Source organism: Vidua macroura, chromosome 31 (assembly GCF_024509145.1).
Source record: "Vidua macroura isolate BioBank_ID:100142 chromosome 31, ASM2450914v1, whole genome shotgun sequence".
Lineage (NCBI taxonomy): Eukaryota > Metazoa > Chordata > Aves > Passeriformes > Viduidae > Vidua > Vidua macroura.
In genome coordinates, this window is record NC_071601.1 from 1,393,066 (window position 1) to 1,408,841 (window position 15,776).

Genomic DNA, 15,776 nt, shown 5'->3' on the forward strand with positions numbered 1-15,776 from the left:
TGGTCTTGGAAATGGGAAAACTGCCAAAAACAAGAGGAGGTTACAAACACCCTGGAGAAGATTTTATCAGTGGATACCACCTACAATTCAGTGCAAAACTTCCCAACCTACCATGTTCAACCATTTCTACCAATACAGGTCAAAACAAATTGAGATTTTTCTGAGTATGGTCCTCCTGAACCTACACATTTTCTCACAGTCTGTCCTCTCTACAGTCTCTGCAGGTGCTTTAATCTGGGATGGAATTTTTATTACCAAAATCATTGTCTGTGGAAAATGAAAATTTGAATCATCTTAATTAACACTGTACTGTCTGTAGAGTTCTTGGGTTTTATTTGCTATGCATTAAGATGAACAAGAAACAGACTTTATTCCTATTCCTATCTGTAGGACTGGAAAAAACACAGCTGTGGGGCTTCCAAAACAAAACCACACAGAAATCTTTCCTGGAGCAAAACTCTGTATCTACTCTCATACTCCACACTTGGTGCTGTGCTGAGGTGTGAAAGGGATGAAGGTTTGCATGGAAAAATCAATACAGTGGAAACCTCTCAGTGCTGAAATCCAAAGTTTGCATTTGGAGAACGATAAACCCTTGTTATGTGTCAGGAAAAAAGCAGGAACTCTTACATGCAAAATCCAAGAAGACAGTCACAGAAATTTTCCACTTTGATGCAATTTAGCAGAGGAAAAAAAAACCAATGCTTTTTTCATGCTTCTTCTCTTATCCTTTTAATATTAATTTATATGGAAGATCTTTTCATTGTAGTTTAGCAAACTCAACCAAACCATTCCAGTTTCCTCTGGCATTCAGTAAAAGTGTTGTGTCCGTATGAGGGAGACACTTTTCTTGGGATCTGATTAATTCCTAAACCATGGATCTGAAAGTGTCTGAACCATCAGTCATGGACCAGCTGTCCAGGGAGGTGCTGGATGTCCCATCCCTGGAAGTGTCCAAGGCCAGGCTGGAGGGGGCTTGGAGCAACCTGGGATTGGGATAGTGGAAGGTGTCCCTGCTGAAGATCAGGGATTGGATATTCCCTGATTTCTCTCCTATTAATCTATTGATTGACAAGATAAGAGCACACAGAGCAAGCAGTGCTGCATTTCCTGGTTTAAAACCCCAGAATTTGATAGTACAGAGGTTGTAACTTTAGACAAACCAGAATTTGACACAGGCTGAAGAGGTCAGCAGCAAACAGGAGAAAAGATGACACCAAGACTCTGCTTGATCCTGGCAAACTTAGCAAAAATAGGTGATTAAACAAATGTAAAGGAAAGACAATAATGGGAATTTTTTGCATGACCTATAATTTATCCCTAAAAACTTTTTCAATTCTGTAGCATCAAATAAATACAGAAAAACTGCTCTGGTGACTCAGAGGAACAGATGTACACTGGGCATAACTTATTTATATAGAGAAAAATAGGAAAAACATGGATGTCCATAATTATTAACAGTACAAGGTTCTTTTATTTCTATAACAATTTCATTAAGAAAAGATCAGAATCAATCAGATCCTAAACAACTGTGACCTATTCCTCATCTCTTAATAAATGACAATATAACTTAAAAATACTACAAATTAATATTGTTATATTCTTACAATTTTTTCTTCTATTTTCCAATTATTTATGGTCAATAAAGAGAATGATTCACAAGACTGAAGGGACAACCTTCTAAAGGTGTTTATTCTTCCACAATGACTACAAAAGTAACTCACTTAAATGATATTTTAAGAGTTACAGTGGATGAAATAATATTGACTTTGCTCAAAGTTTTTGTGGCATGGATAAAGACTGTGGCTTATATGGAATAAAGAAGTGGAATTCCACCCAAGTCAATCCCACTGTGCCAAGAGAAAACACCTTGGAATGGTGGGCTACAAAATAAGCAATTACTCTGGATTAATGGTAAAGAATAAATGGCAAATGGAAGGAGCCTTAAAATATTTATATCAAATAGAACTTTTTAATTTTTTTTTAAAAATGTTACAGATACTGAGGAGACCTCAGCACATGGAGTTCTACCATGTGCAGGATCTCAAGATAATCTCCCATGGCGATAGGAATTCAAAATAACACCCAAGACCTCTAGAAACTGCATTTTAACATTTGTATTGTTGTCATACAAGCATATTTACGGAGAATCCACAGTCATACTGAGAACTGCTCATCTCTTCCTTGTCCAGTAACCACAGGGGTTCAGAGTAAGCATTCATTTTTAAAATGCTTTGATATATCAGTATAAAAGGCACAAACTAAGCCCATTCCAGGCCCATTCTGATCTCAAACTACTTTGACAATAATTAAGACAGCAGAGCAAACCTTGGTTTATGTCCTATTAATCACCACAAGTGCAATCAGACATTGGCCCATCACAGTATCAAACGTGATGCTCTAATGTGAAATACTGTCTGTGGTTTAATAACAAAAACGAAGTTAAAACCCAACCATACCAAACCTCACCTCCACACTGAAATATGCCACGTTAAGGAACTGTACAATCCAATCTAAAATGGATATTAATGATTCATTAAGAATTAAATACAAATTGTTAATTTATGAAGTTATTAAACCTATCCAATAATTAAAGATCATAGATGAATGGTTGCAATGAATAATCAGATTAAAGTATCCAGAAAAGTCCTGCTGATAAAGAAAATACATAAATACAATAAACCATGTCAAATTACACCAGAAATTCCATTTGCATGCAATCCAACCAGTGTTCAGGTTCCAACCATTTAAACCTTGCAATTCCAATTTCATTTTTAAATTGCCAAGTTGGGATATTGTCCAAAAAAATTAGCACTTAGATGAACTTTCAAAATCAGAGAGTTTAGCAGGAAGAAAAATATTTTATTATGTAGGCCAAAAGAAATGTGCAGTGGTGTGTATCTCATTTAGGAACCCAAAATGTATCGAGGAGATATTTCAGAGACAAACGGTGTTTCCAACGTTGTAGGAACCACTTCAAAATAACTTCAGTGTCCACAGATGTTGAAATACTTGTACAAATGTTTGTCTTTATAAATGCACTGCAAGCACCCACATGTTGATCATGTTTAAAACCTGAATTTATGAAATTATGTAGGTACTTGGGAGAGAAATATGGTTATTTTAATGTATCACTTAGAAATGTAATGGTAATTTTAATATTTCCCTTAGAGGCAGCACCATAAATGTTTTCTGTTGTTTTCTGAGTTTTAATAGGGGCACCCAATAAAGATTTGTTTTGGAATGCCACGACTAAAGAAAACAGCAAATGCTTTGAGACTGCACAGGATTTCTGAAAAATAATGGGAATTCCTTCCAGAATTCCCCACAGACAGACAAACTTAGGGCACTGTTGTGATGCAGACTCAGCCCAGCACATCCCCGTGTCCCCAAGTACATCCCATGGCAATGCCTGTGCAGGAACAACAGACAAGAACCACACAGAGAGCAGAACTCAACTCCTCCAAACACTCCCCTTCCACCCAGGATCCATTTGAAATCCCTCACGGCATAGCTATTCCCACACAGAGCTGCTGAGGGTATTTTTTAAGGATTTAGAAAGACAGAATAATAGAATTTTTTTCTTCAAAACTCCCCAAGAAACCCTATTAAACGTTTCATTGAACCAAATTATTAATCACAACAGCATCTTTCCCACTATTTAACCAGAGCATCTTTCAAAAGGCTCACTGATGTAGTAAAAATTCAGACAGATCTTGCTAAGAAACCAATTTAATCTAATATTAAGTAACCCAAGTTTTTGACATCATCAAAAAGACCAGTTAATTTTAGCAGTCTCATAATCCAAATGCCACAGTTAAAACACAAACACATTCCTATTAAAAACCTTTCCATTAACGTTGTTTCTTCCCTTCAGCAGGGAAGAATGAGGGAAATGTACTTGTGCAGCATGCCAGGAATTGCACATCTCAGGCTGAACAATCCACTTTTTAAGGACAGGGTAATACTTACTCCAAGTGAAGCCGATCCATAAAAATCTACGGTTTACAGTTACTCCCTGAAATAATAATGCTGATTGTCACAGCAGCAGGAGGATAATCCCAGCACATCCAGGCCTAATATGCAGTGCGATCATATTTGCTCCCAGGAAATCAGAAGGCAGGTACCTCTCTCCCTGAAAAACCAGGCACCTTTGGAGAAAACAATGGACTTTTAGGTCCTTCATTTTATTGAAATCGTAAAGCGTCCATGCTTCAGCTGTCACTGATTTTTTTGGTCCATTTTCTTTTAATTCCTGAGAAAAGAGCAGATTTTTTCACTGTTTGCAGCAAACAGGTCCTGTAACTACAAACTGAAGTTTCCGTATCCAGTGCCATCAACTGTGTCATCTTCAAACATCCCTCACTTGGCAGCAGCTGATATTTTTCCATCTCTTGCTGCTTCTAAAAGTAGAAAATTCAGCGATTTCAGAGGCTCTCTAGGAAGCTGCACTGAAGGGAATGTTGGAGAGCAGGAGCAGAATAACCATGCTCTGATTTTGCCCTTCAGGCATAGCCTGGGTGTCTTCGGCGTGTCCTGCTGGGTCTTCAGGTTTGTCCCTAAAGGCTGGGACGTGGAGCCAGGACAGCACGAAGCAGCAAAAACAAACGTTGTGGCTTTAAGAACATACTCACTTTTCTATTGAAGTCACAACTTTCTCTCTACTCTTACTTCACTGCTGGGTCAGATGAAATCTTTAAGGAGGTTCCATTAAAAGTTCGTTTCTGTCGAGAGAAACGCTGGAATTCCCGTTCCAAACGTATTCCGAAGAAGGTCAGGTTCGGTTTTAAAGCATGTTTGTGTCGATGAAAAGTTTTTGTTTTGCTGCAAAAAAAATGAAAATTCTCCCTTTTATTTACACATTCCCCCTGCAATCTTCCAAGTTACTCGGCTCCCTTACAATTTAATCAGACATAGGGGGGAAAAAAAAAAAAAAATCACCAAATATCGTATTTCCCATATGTACAAACTGACATTGTGGAGGCTTCATTAAAAGCTTTTATTTCTCTGCTCACTGCTAACTGGACGTCATTTAATGTCACCACCACTTCCCAAGAGCCCAAGAGACTTAAAAAGCGACGGAAGTTTGAAAACCAAAAAAAAAAGTTGTGAGTTTTTCTGTACCCCAGGACGGTTTTCTTTCGCGAAGCTCAAGCCGAGACAGCAGACAAAAGAAGCTGATTTGACTGAGCCGTGCCAAGTCTTGCCTTTTTTTCTTCCCTCGCCTCGCTCGCTCTCTCGCTCTCTCGCTCGCTCGCTCCCAGCATGGCAACCTTCCCGAGCAGTCTTGGCGGAGCTCCAGCCTGTGCCAGCCTGTCTGAATCCTTGTTTTCCAAAAAGATGCTCTTTGCGAATCAATTAATAGATTTCCAAACAGGAAACTGTGGGTCAGTAACCAAATCTTGGCACCAACAGCCGCTGCTCCTGCCAAATCGGCTTTATAGATTTCATGGTTCCCTACCTTTTACAATGGATGCAACGTTTGTGCTCCCGGATCGTGGAGCACTGGAAGCCATTCCCTGTTCTCGCAGGGATAAGAAATCTGCTCGCTAAAAATGTCCGCATGCGACACATGAACAACCTGCAGTAAATCAAGACTCTTTGGAAGGCGGGCGTATGTGTAATTTTAATAAGCACCAAATACTCCTTAAAATAATGTGTTTTCATTCTCTCCTCCCCAGAATCATGGGAAGGTGCCAGGAGCAGGAGACGTATAGATTTGAATTGAGATCACACTCAGAAGTCACGCACATTTTAACTTTATCTGAACTCCAGCTTGAAAACAACCAGTCTTCTCAATTCCACCATTATTTAAAAATCAGCTGAAAATTAATAAGAAATCAGATCCCAGCTCATACACAAAAAATCTCCCCACATCCGTAGATCCAGTGATGTCATCTGTTAATTCAACAGCTCAAGTTCTTGTGGCACTCAGAGCAGAAATGGCTCAGCATTAACAGTCAACTCTGGTGGGAAATTTTCTGGTGTGTTGCAAGACTTAAAGGATAGAAAATTATATTTGGAACTTCATTCAAGATACTCTAAATTACAAGAATTCATGTGAGGAAAATTACAGGAATAAACTTTATCTTCAAGCTATTTGCCAAGGCAAAATGCCTACTTTTTAAAACACATGCATTACATTAATGAACTAAATAGAATATTCTGAGGGAATAAACCTTCCTGAAGCATTTAATTTTCTAAGTTTATTCAACAGAGAGTTTCAGAAGTTCACAGGATCATAGAATGATTTGGGTAGGAAGGGACACTAAAGACCATCCTGTTCCATACCCTGCCATGGGCAGGGACACCTTTCACCATCCCAGGTTGCTCCAAGCCCCGTCCAACCTGGCCTTGGACAGTTCCAGGGATCCAGGGGCAGCCACAGCTGCTCTGGGGAACTGGTGCCAGGGACTCACCACCTTCAAAGGGAACAATTCCTTCCCAATATTCTCTCTGTTTCCTCTCTGTATCCTCTCTGTTTCTAAAGGTTCTGTTCTGTCAGAGATTGGGTAACCTTATCTAATGTTTAAAAAAAAAAAAAAACAGGTTCATTCTCTGTCCTTCAGATGTCAGACATCTACCCAAAGTTCCCCTTATCTTGTTTGCAATGCCTGTAACAGACCCATCAGTTTTTCCCAGTAGCCTCCTAACTCTGGAAGAAATACCATTAACTTTAAAATCACATTTTTGCATCAAAATATTACACACTCTCTCATTTCCATTTGCACCTTGCATCCTCATGACAGGGCCAACTTGGGAAAAAAAGTATGTATAATCTTTCTATATCTTTTCTTTGTGCACTTGACAGCAAACTCTAATGTGTTGCTTTGCCTTTACTGAAAGACCATCAGGCATCAACAAGGGAACAAAAAGATCTCATGGAAATTATTGACAGCGGAATTAACTCTGAAAGGCTACACCACTGCAGCAGTCACTATTAAATGCCCAGCTTTTAATTAGTTTTCCTTCAAAAAATGTATGTATTGACAACAGGGGACTTCAGCAATACTAAAAATATATATTAAATTCCAATAGAGATTAACTATTTTAACTATTCCTTCATTACTCTTAGTGAAAGTTAAGGCAGTAAAAACAAATATATTCTTGAGCAGCCAAATGTTTCCCTGAAAAGAATTTGCTAACAGGATAAAGAGCCTTATTTTATCCCTCAAAATAGTTCTCCAAAGGCAGTGGACCCAAGAAGAGTGGATCTCATGTGCAGGAACGAGTCCACTCGTCCTGCCTTAAAGCCTTTTGTCCAAGGTGTAATTTACTGCAGCTCTCCTAATTCCCTCTCTCCTCTTAAGGACTCCAACTGCACCACTCCTCTGGAATTGCTCCCAGCTCCCTCTGTGACATCTTCCAAGATGCATCCTCCAGTCCAAAGTGTTGATATCTCCCAATGGAACTCATTTGTCCTCCTTCACTTCTCCTCCTTCACATAACGAAGTTTCCAGCCCAATGAACTGAGCATTCAGTAACCTCCAGACAGGAAGAAAACATAAAACTTTCTCCACACCTTGTTTTGGGCCCTTTTTTCATGTTTTCTGCCTGGTTTTCACCATGTTCCCCCCTCAGCTTCTCCAATTTGCTCTTCTTGTTGTTGTCTCCCACAGTTCTCAAGTCAGCCCTTTCCTCTCCTTCCTGCACAAAATCTATGGATTTTTCCTTGGAAGGCTGCAATAATCCAGTACTCAGCTTCCAGATAACTTGACCTGACACCAGGTTGTGTATTAGTGGCTCCATAAAGTGCTTTTCCACCCTCACATGTTTCTCCTGAGCATTCTCCTCTCTCCAGCTGTCTTACTGATGTTTCTTTGATGTTATTCTCTTCCAATGCACAAAACATGGAAAGAGTCAAGTTCCTCATCACACCAAGTATTTTCCTATCCATCTCCAGTTTAAATTTTAACACCTTTGATGTTTACCATTACAGAACCACATGAAGCTCTGTCCTTCAACACCAACTATATCCCCATGCTCAGAGAAAAATCCCTAAATTTATCCTTTTGCAGTATCTTAGCTATCACTCATCCTTCTTTGAAGAATGAGGGAAAAAAATAATATTGATCTGTACCTTGGTCATCATTCATTTCAATTTTTTTTTCATCTTGGACTTGATGATCTAGAGCTCTTTTCCAACCTTAATGATTCTGTGATCTTTTATGCATTTTACCTTCATGCTCCTGGAATTTGTTAATTCAAAATTCTCCCAGTGAAAGCCTCCTGATGTCATCATATTCCCTTTTATCCATGTATTTTTCCATCTCTCACAAATGCCTCTGTGTTTCCCCAGTGTGGTACACCAGGACACCTGTCCCCGTGCACCTGTGGAGTGGGAATGATTTCCCACCTCCCAAGTGGAAAACTTCAGAATAGAAGAAGTAACTTGTTCATTTAAGCTGTTCTATTTGGAATACAATCCCAAAAGTTACTTTCAAATGTCAGGTATAGCTTTTATTTCCCTTTTTCTCTTCCTTGCTGAACATCTCAGTGCCATGGACCAATGAAAGCTGCGTAACGCTTCGTCCTGACCACATGACACGAGGTCAGTCTGGGTGTGACAGCCTCCAAAATATTTTATTTTAAAAATAAACACATTGGAATATCTGGTATATCAGGGCTAGCTCTATCAGTCTTTCTGCTGTCACACTCCTGTTATCATCTGTGGGCATTTCCATTAGAGATAAGTGAAGCCAATGCCTCTGAGGACTAGCCAGAGGATTTCAGGAGTCTAATTTTGGAGCCAGATGCTTTGCTGATTTATTATTGAAGGGTGAAAGTGAATCATGTGACAGGAAAAAGGCTCCTTTTACCTGGGCTCTTCATACAGAGATGATGACAAAGAATTTCTTATTGACTCTCCACTTTTCTGGGTTTTATTATTAAACAGCCAAACACTGGGGAAGCTCTAAGAACATATAAGTGAGTGACTGTAGCTGTTACACAGAGACCAATAAAATGAGAAGGAATACTGAGAGAAGGAAAAAAAGAAGGAATATTGCAGCCACCCAGCAGAGGCAAGGGAAGAAGACAGTGAGAGATTAAGTCAACATTTCAAGAATTAACCAAATAAAATGAAAAAAATACAAGAACACAAGAATAAAGGGCTATAAATGCATGAAAAAATGGAACATGAAGGACTAGACCTGCAATGGCCTCGGATCCTGCAGATTCACAAGATCAGTCAATATAGTGACCACCTTTGGCAGCTTGTTTTGCACAGTTTTGCACATCCCCAATTAATACTGGTCCAGGATGGGCTGTGTCCTCCTAGCAGCTGCCCCCCTACTACCTGCACTTAGCATTTCTCATTTTGACAATGTCATGTATGCCCGACTGTGGTCCTTCCCGTGCCATGGAAAACATTATCCCAGGAATGGCGAGTTCCAGGTGAAAATCAAAGCAGCGAATCCGCAAGCCCGGTGGGTTTAGGGCTGGCACTGTCACACTGTGGGGTGGAGTCCTCCAGCTTTGCAAGGCAAATAAATGACAAGACCAAACTCTATGGGAAACTGTCAACAACTTCCTAAAATCACTGTGGGATTATCCTTCAACTGCTCATCATGTGCTGGCATTCCACCCCAATTTGAAATTCCAAATCCATAGGTCAATCTCTATTAAATGTGTTCTTCTTCAGCTTCTTTTGGACCAGATGGTTTCCAGAGTATAGCCAACAGAATTTGCATTCCTAGGTTAAAATATTTTCCCATTCTCTCCATCCAGTACCACCCAGAACACTTCCAATATAAAGTGAAACATGGATTTTTAAATACCAGTGGTACCATTGTTTATTATCTCCTTTTAGTTCTCAGGAGAAAAACAGTTGCAGGTAGGGCTGAGTGGCATTTAAAAAGTGATAGCAGTGTGCAACACAAAAAATAAATGCACGGAACTTGAGGTAGAAATAGTTATACTTAATAAAATCCACTTACAGTTAACTTGGGTGGAGTTAAAATAGACTTGAGGCTAGAAATCCTCAAATATCTTCAATTATTATGAAAATGGAGGCTCTAAAAAATCAAATAACTAAGAGAATTCATCTAAAATTTGGTCCAGTTAGGCTCTCATCATTCCAGGTATAAGGAATAAGAACATATTCTTTGTTTTGCAGTAATAAAGGGATTTCTTGTAAAATTCAGGTACAAAGTGCTGTGTGTTCAGTAAGTGAATTTTAACTAATTAAATATTTTTAATGGTTCTACTGAGATCAGTATCACAGAATTCCTCATCTTCACCCAGCCATCAGCCCAGAGAGTGCTGGGTTTTCCTTATTTTCCACTTCCATTATACTTAATACTTTCACAACAGGAGTACCTGGGAATGTCTGTGCACAGGTATCCAAAAGGATAAAATACACATTTGGTGATATTTTTGCCTCTCATTCAAAAAGTTTGCTTTTATTTATTGCAAACTAAACCAAACACTGAGTAGGTTTTAATTGGTGTGTGAATGTTTAACACAAAGATGACTCCTTAAACAAGGACTTAAGAAAAAATGAGTTAATGCAAAAGGGTGAGTGTGGGCATCTGCAATTCCACGCCACCAAGGACTGGATGGAGAGGCACTCAAATCCTGCTGATGGCTCCTCCATATCCCATCCTCTGGACTTGTGTCACCAGCCCAGGCACAGCCAACAACATCCAAAACATGTTGTGCCCAACTGTCAACTGGGAACGGTACCAAATCCAGGAATTTCAGAGGAATGTACTGGTTGACCAGGGAAAGGGCATACCCAGGATCTTTCCAAGGATTTAAGGATGATCTGAATCATCTCCATGTCCCCAGCCAGGGGCACATTCACAATCACAGAAACAATCTGCAATTCCCACCCTGGAATGCAGTGATAGGCTGCATCCAGCTTTTCCTGAGTGGGATGAGATCCTCCTTCAGTAGAAGACAGCATCTTCCAGTGTGGTAAGTACATCTACAACATTCCAGGTCATTTGAAAAGTAATTTGATGGCTAAGAATGGCACAAGGGACCAGGTTACAAGAAATAAGAAGTATAGACAACTGGTAAGAGAACAAATGCATTAAAGCCACTCAACAGGAAGATAAGAGGTGTGAGGTCCTTCCCCAAATCCTTTCAGTGTTCAAAACTCGGGTTTTAAACAGGAATTGTGTTCAATTCCTGCCAACAACATGAGAAGACACCTTTCAGAAGCAGAACTTCCGAACTGAATGTGGCAAACAGATGGGCCGTTGGTCCTGCTGCTTCATTCCAGAGCATGCAGCTGGACTCCAGGGCAGTTATACCCATTTATGGCTGGATTTATGAGAAATGCTAACAAAGTGGAGTGTCAGAACATCCTAAAATTGTTTTTTAAAAAAAGGATCTTTTCTAAGTTCTGACTTTCTGAAATTAATATCTTAAGAACCAGCTGTAAACTTGTCTCTAGGTCATCTTATGAGTATTTTTCTTCTTCATATTAAAGACATATTAGAACATACTAGGACATTCTGCTTAAGAATCCACCCTCTACATTTGGTTTGCCTGCTCATTTCTTCCCTTTCCTGTTCCCTTTCTGAGTGGTAACTTGGAATATTGTCACTCAAGGTCCTACTGAAATGAAGCATTATTATTCTGTGAGAAGCTTATTTTATTAGAAGTTGTCTGAGTGCAACATCTTCAATATGAGATTTTATCTCTGCTCCCCAGGACAAGCTCAGTAAGTGCAGAAAGGAGGTTTATATATCCCTGTTTAGGTAGGAAGAAGAATCCTTGAGGAAGAACATAAACAAAAGAAAGAAGCAATATAAACAGTCCACATAGATTCTATATATTGTAATGTTATCTCTGGTGCAGTTATTTTGATTCTGGTGACCTTAGATGAAATCTTATTGCAGTTTGCTAAATCAGCCACTGATTCCCTGACTCGGAATTTTGCCATTTTTTAAAATGTAAACCCAGCATTTGGGAGGAGCAGATGATTACAGACATTTTCTCTCCAAGAGGAGCAGATCAGCTGCCAATCTACTGATCCAAATCTCAGTGATCTCCTGAAGTCCCTTCCAACCTGGATCATCCTGTGATCCCATTCTGCCATACACAAGTACCAGTCCCTGCCAGTCCCACCACGGGCTGTCTGGAGTCATCCTTCTCCTCCCTCAGCCTGTTAAGTCATCAATGCCAGACGCCCTCAATTCCTGCTCCCACTTCAGAAGTTCTGGGATGAAATTTTCAGGAGTTGAATGTTTGATGAACCAAAAAGTACATTTGAGCCTGTAAACAGTGATGGGCAATGTCAGAAACACAAGGACACTTCCACTGTCTGTCCCTTGCACAACACTTCTCATTCCTCACTGGGTTCCTCAAAGTTTTGAGCCAGAGCCTCAGGCACCAAATCTCTACCCCCGAAGTCCTCAAGCCTAAACAAACATCCTCAAGATGAGGGATTTCTATTTCACATTGAGGACATTAATAAAATTAGTTTCCACTGGAGTTCTGTTTCTCAGCCAGTTTTGTTTCCTGTTTCCTCTCAGTTCTGTTTCCTGAAATGTGGGCATTCCTTAAAGCACTTCTGGAGGCTCCTAGAAAGTCAAATTCCTGAGCAATCAAGCCCAAACTACAGTAAAAATACAGGTATCATCTACCTGGCCACATTTCTCAACAGAAAATAAGATCTTATCTTCAAAAATAAAGACCCAAATAATCTCCACTAATTCAAATTTTGCATTATACGCAACAGGAATTAACTACGAGCAATACATAAGAAACTGCAATAACCATCCCTGGATTGCGATGGGTTTTATTGCACAGGTTTTCATCTGATTTGTACTAAGGGCTTTTTTATGTGCATTATTTTAATTGTACTGGAAATTTAAATGCAAGTTTCATACGGATCATAAAAATTTGCAACAAAGTAAGTGCAATAATCAAATGTATCCATATCACAGAAATTCCATACATAATAATTAAAAGATAAGCATGGAAGGATAAAGCAATGCCTATCACACAATAAATTATAAGCCAAATAATTCAATGATTGCAAAGTAAAAATAAATTCAATAAAAAGTACATAAACCTGAAGTTAAGCAATGTACACCACTGTATGTTGAAGGTATAAATTTGACAGGAAGACATTAATTAAACCAGAGAAGCTTTCAAAGCTGAAAAAATTCAAAAGGAAGTACTGTATATCAAAGAAACAGAGAAGGACTAAGACACAGGAATTAGTATCTGAAATATTCAAGCTACCTTAAATCTGCCTTAAGGGCTATTCTGCACTTATCTTCTCTCAAATCAATTAAAGTGAGTTTTATTATTTACTCCTTGTGTGTTCTGAAGGAACTAAAGATGCTGCATCTCTGCAGTTCCATGTGTAAACAACTTCATTCTCATTTGGATAACCTGACTTTGGAAATTCCTTCCTTCATTATTAGCAATATTGTATACAAGCATGAACCAGGAAAATTAAAGAAAGTAAAGGAAAAAACTTTGATTCTGTGAACTGGTATTTGGTGTAGAGTTAAATAAAAATACAGCTTTTGACCCTGGGCGATAAATAAATTTCTAAAAAATTTAAGGCTTTATACTGAATATCAACTACATGGACAGGTCATTAATACAGCAAAGCCAGGGCTCTGTCTGTGGCTGGTTATCACACAGACACTTCCATGGGAGCTGGTCACTGGACCCTGCACTGGTCACCAGACCCTCCTGCAGCCAGTGGAAGAAACAGCATTTTGGGCACTATTTCCCTGATTGAAACATCTTTTGATGAACCAAACACACCAGTGCCTGTTCTACCTGTGACAGCCAAACTCTGGGTATTGCTGCAGCACCACCCAGCCCCTTCCAGTGCTCTGTCCACTCTGTTCCTGCTGCAATGTAAAGTTTGTCCCACAGTCTCTGATCTGCTGTGGAAAGAGAGGCAGTGGGAAACCGAATTCCATGATTGTGCCTGGGATGTGCATTCACTTAATTATGGAGGAACATGTGGGATCCAGGGCAGAATGTTACCTAAATGTGTAGTGCAGGATCATTCCTGCACTAAAGGTAAATGGACACAATCAGCCAAAGCAGCCAAATGTATCCCAGCACTCAGACAAAATCTGAGAAAATACTCCCTAGTCAGGAAAAATGACCTGAGTAAGTACAACCTTGTGTTTAACTCTCATAACTCATAGGTTTAACACCCCAAATCTGGCAAATTCATACATTTACATCCCTTTTCAAAACAGCAGCAACAAGAAGCTCCTGAACCCTGTGTACCACAACTACCTTCACCCAGGAATAATTATCCCCTTTTATTACACAACCCTGAATGACCCCTCAGAGCAGCATCCACACACAGCCTTCTAGGTAAAGATCCTCTGGATTCCTTTTTCATTTCGGAGAGGGAAATTACAGCATCAGCACGAGAAGCCTCCACCAAGCCTCATTTGGATGCACGAGGCTGCCAGTTGGGTGAAGTTTCTCCCCATTTAGGCGCTGCTGTCTCCCAGCAACCCGGGCTGTTGCCAGGAGAAGCCCCGGGAGCGCTTCCTCCGCACCCCCCGGCTGTGAGCCGCATGCTAAGCAGAGCTCCAGGAACTCCAGGGACTCGAACAACAGACTTTTTTTTTTTTTCCCCACTTTTTTGTTGTATTTTTTTGAGGGGCTCAGTGATGAATGATGTCACCCTTTCTCTTGGGATGTAGTGAGAGGTGATAAGTAAGCACAGGGTGATTCCATCAAGGTTATTCCACCTCAAGAGCAGCATTTGGCAGCTGGATGTGCAGCTCTGTAAATATATTTCCTGTATGCTTTCCATCTCTCCAGCATCCTCTGTGCCTGTTCACTTCCTCTGGGTTGTTGTTTTCCAGCTGCCAAGAGCAAAAAAAGCACATGCAAACAACAGCAAAAAAAATCTCTTTATATTGACTTAAATCTTTGCTACTCCTTGCAGCACCTTCCAAAATGTAAAATGCAACGGGAGGGGAGGGTTAAAAGTAATTCCTGTTTTTCTAATGACAGCACAATATTTACAGCTGCACAGTTGGCTTGAAAATTAGGTGTTTAGTGTGTGAATATAATTACCTGACAAAGCCCACAAAAAAAAATTAGAGAACTAAAAAAAGCCACGATAGGCAGGATTTCCAAAAAAATTCATCCTGAATGTATCTGTAAAGAAGTTGTAACCACAAATTTGAGAAGTCTTTTCAGATAATAAACAATCACTGGGGTGAGGTGTTTCTCTGCTGTGCATTCTGCTTTCAATCTTGGCATACACAACAAAACTGTAATGAAATTTAATAATTTATGGAAATTGATGGCTTGAGTATGTTTGAGGCAAAGACTGTCTCCTAGAATGAAGAAATAAGTAATTAACTCTTCTAGAGTTAGAAAGGTAAATTGCAATTTGGAAAATGCTAAACCACATATGACATTGTTACTCAACACACTCCACTGAACTGCAATGGAAACCAAGTCTCGTTTTTTTTGGCCCATATTTCATACAATCTCAATAAAAATGGACAACTAATTAATTCATTATGAAGAACTGTACCACATAAACAACGTGGTGGAAAATTTGAAGAAACAAATCTTCCTAAACCTTAAGATGAACTTTGAGGTTTTGTCCTGAGGTATGATCTCCGGAATCTTTATTTTAGACCTAAAATACAGTGATACTGAATTCATGTCTGAAAAAATTTTGTATTTGCTCATTATTACAAATTCTTTTAACCAGTAACGGAAATAAACATGAATATTTTTCAATTTATTCTTTATTTTGAGTGTAATGGTGAGCATGGTGGTGAGACAAATGGAAGTACTAGACCACAAGC

At 39.5% G+C, this 15,776-nt stretch overlaps 1 protein-coding gene across 2 annotated transcripts in view; it reads right to left on the reverse strand.

The window, feature by feature from the left end:
* The window catches only part of MSRA (methionine sulfoxide reductase A), a 228,683-nt gene that overhangs the window by 207,546 nt on the left and 5,361 nt on the right, over nucleotides 1-15,776 (reverse strand). The window contains exon 1 of one of the 2 annotated variants that reach the window (XM_054001626.1): nucleotides 3,973-4,620. The exons of the other annotated variant lie outside the window; for it this stretch is intronic. The gene's annotated coding sequence lies outside the window, so the exon portion shown is untranslated. Of the gene's footprint in view, nucleotides 1-3,972; nucleotides 4,621-15,776 lie in introns of those variants that run through there. 2 annotated transcript variants of the gene reach the window in all.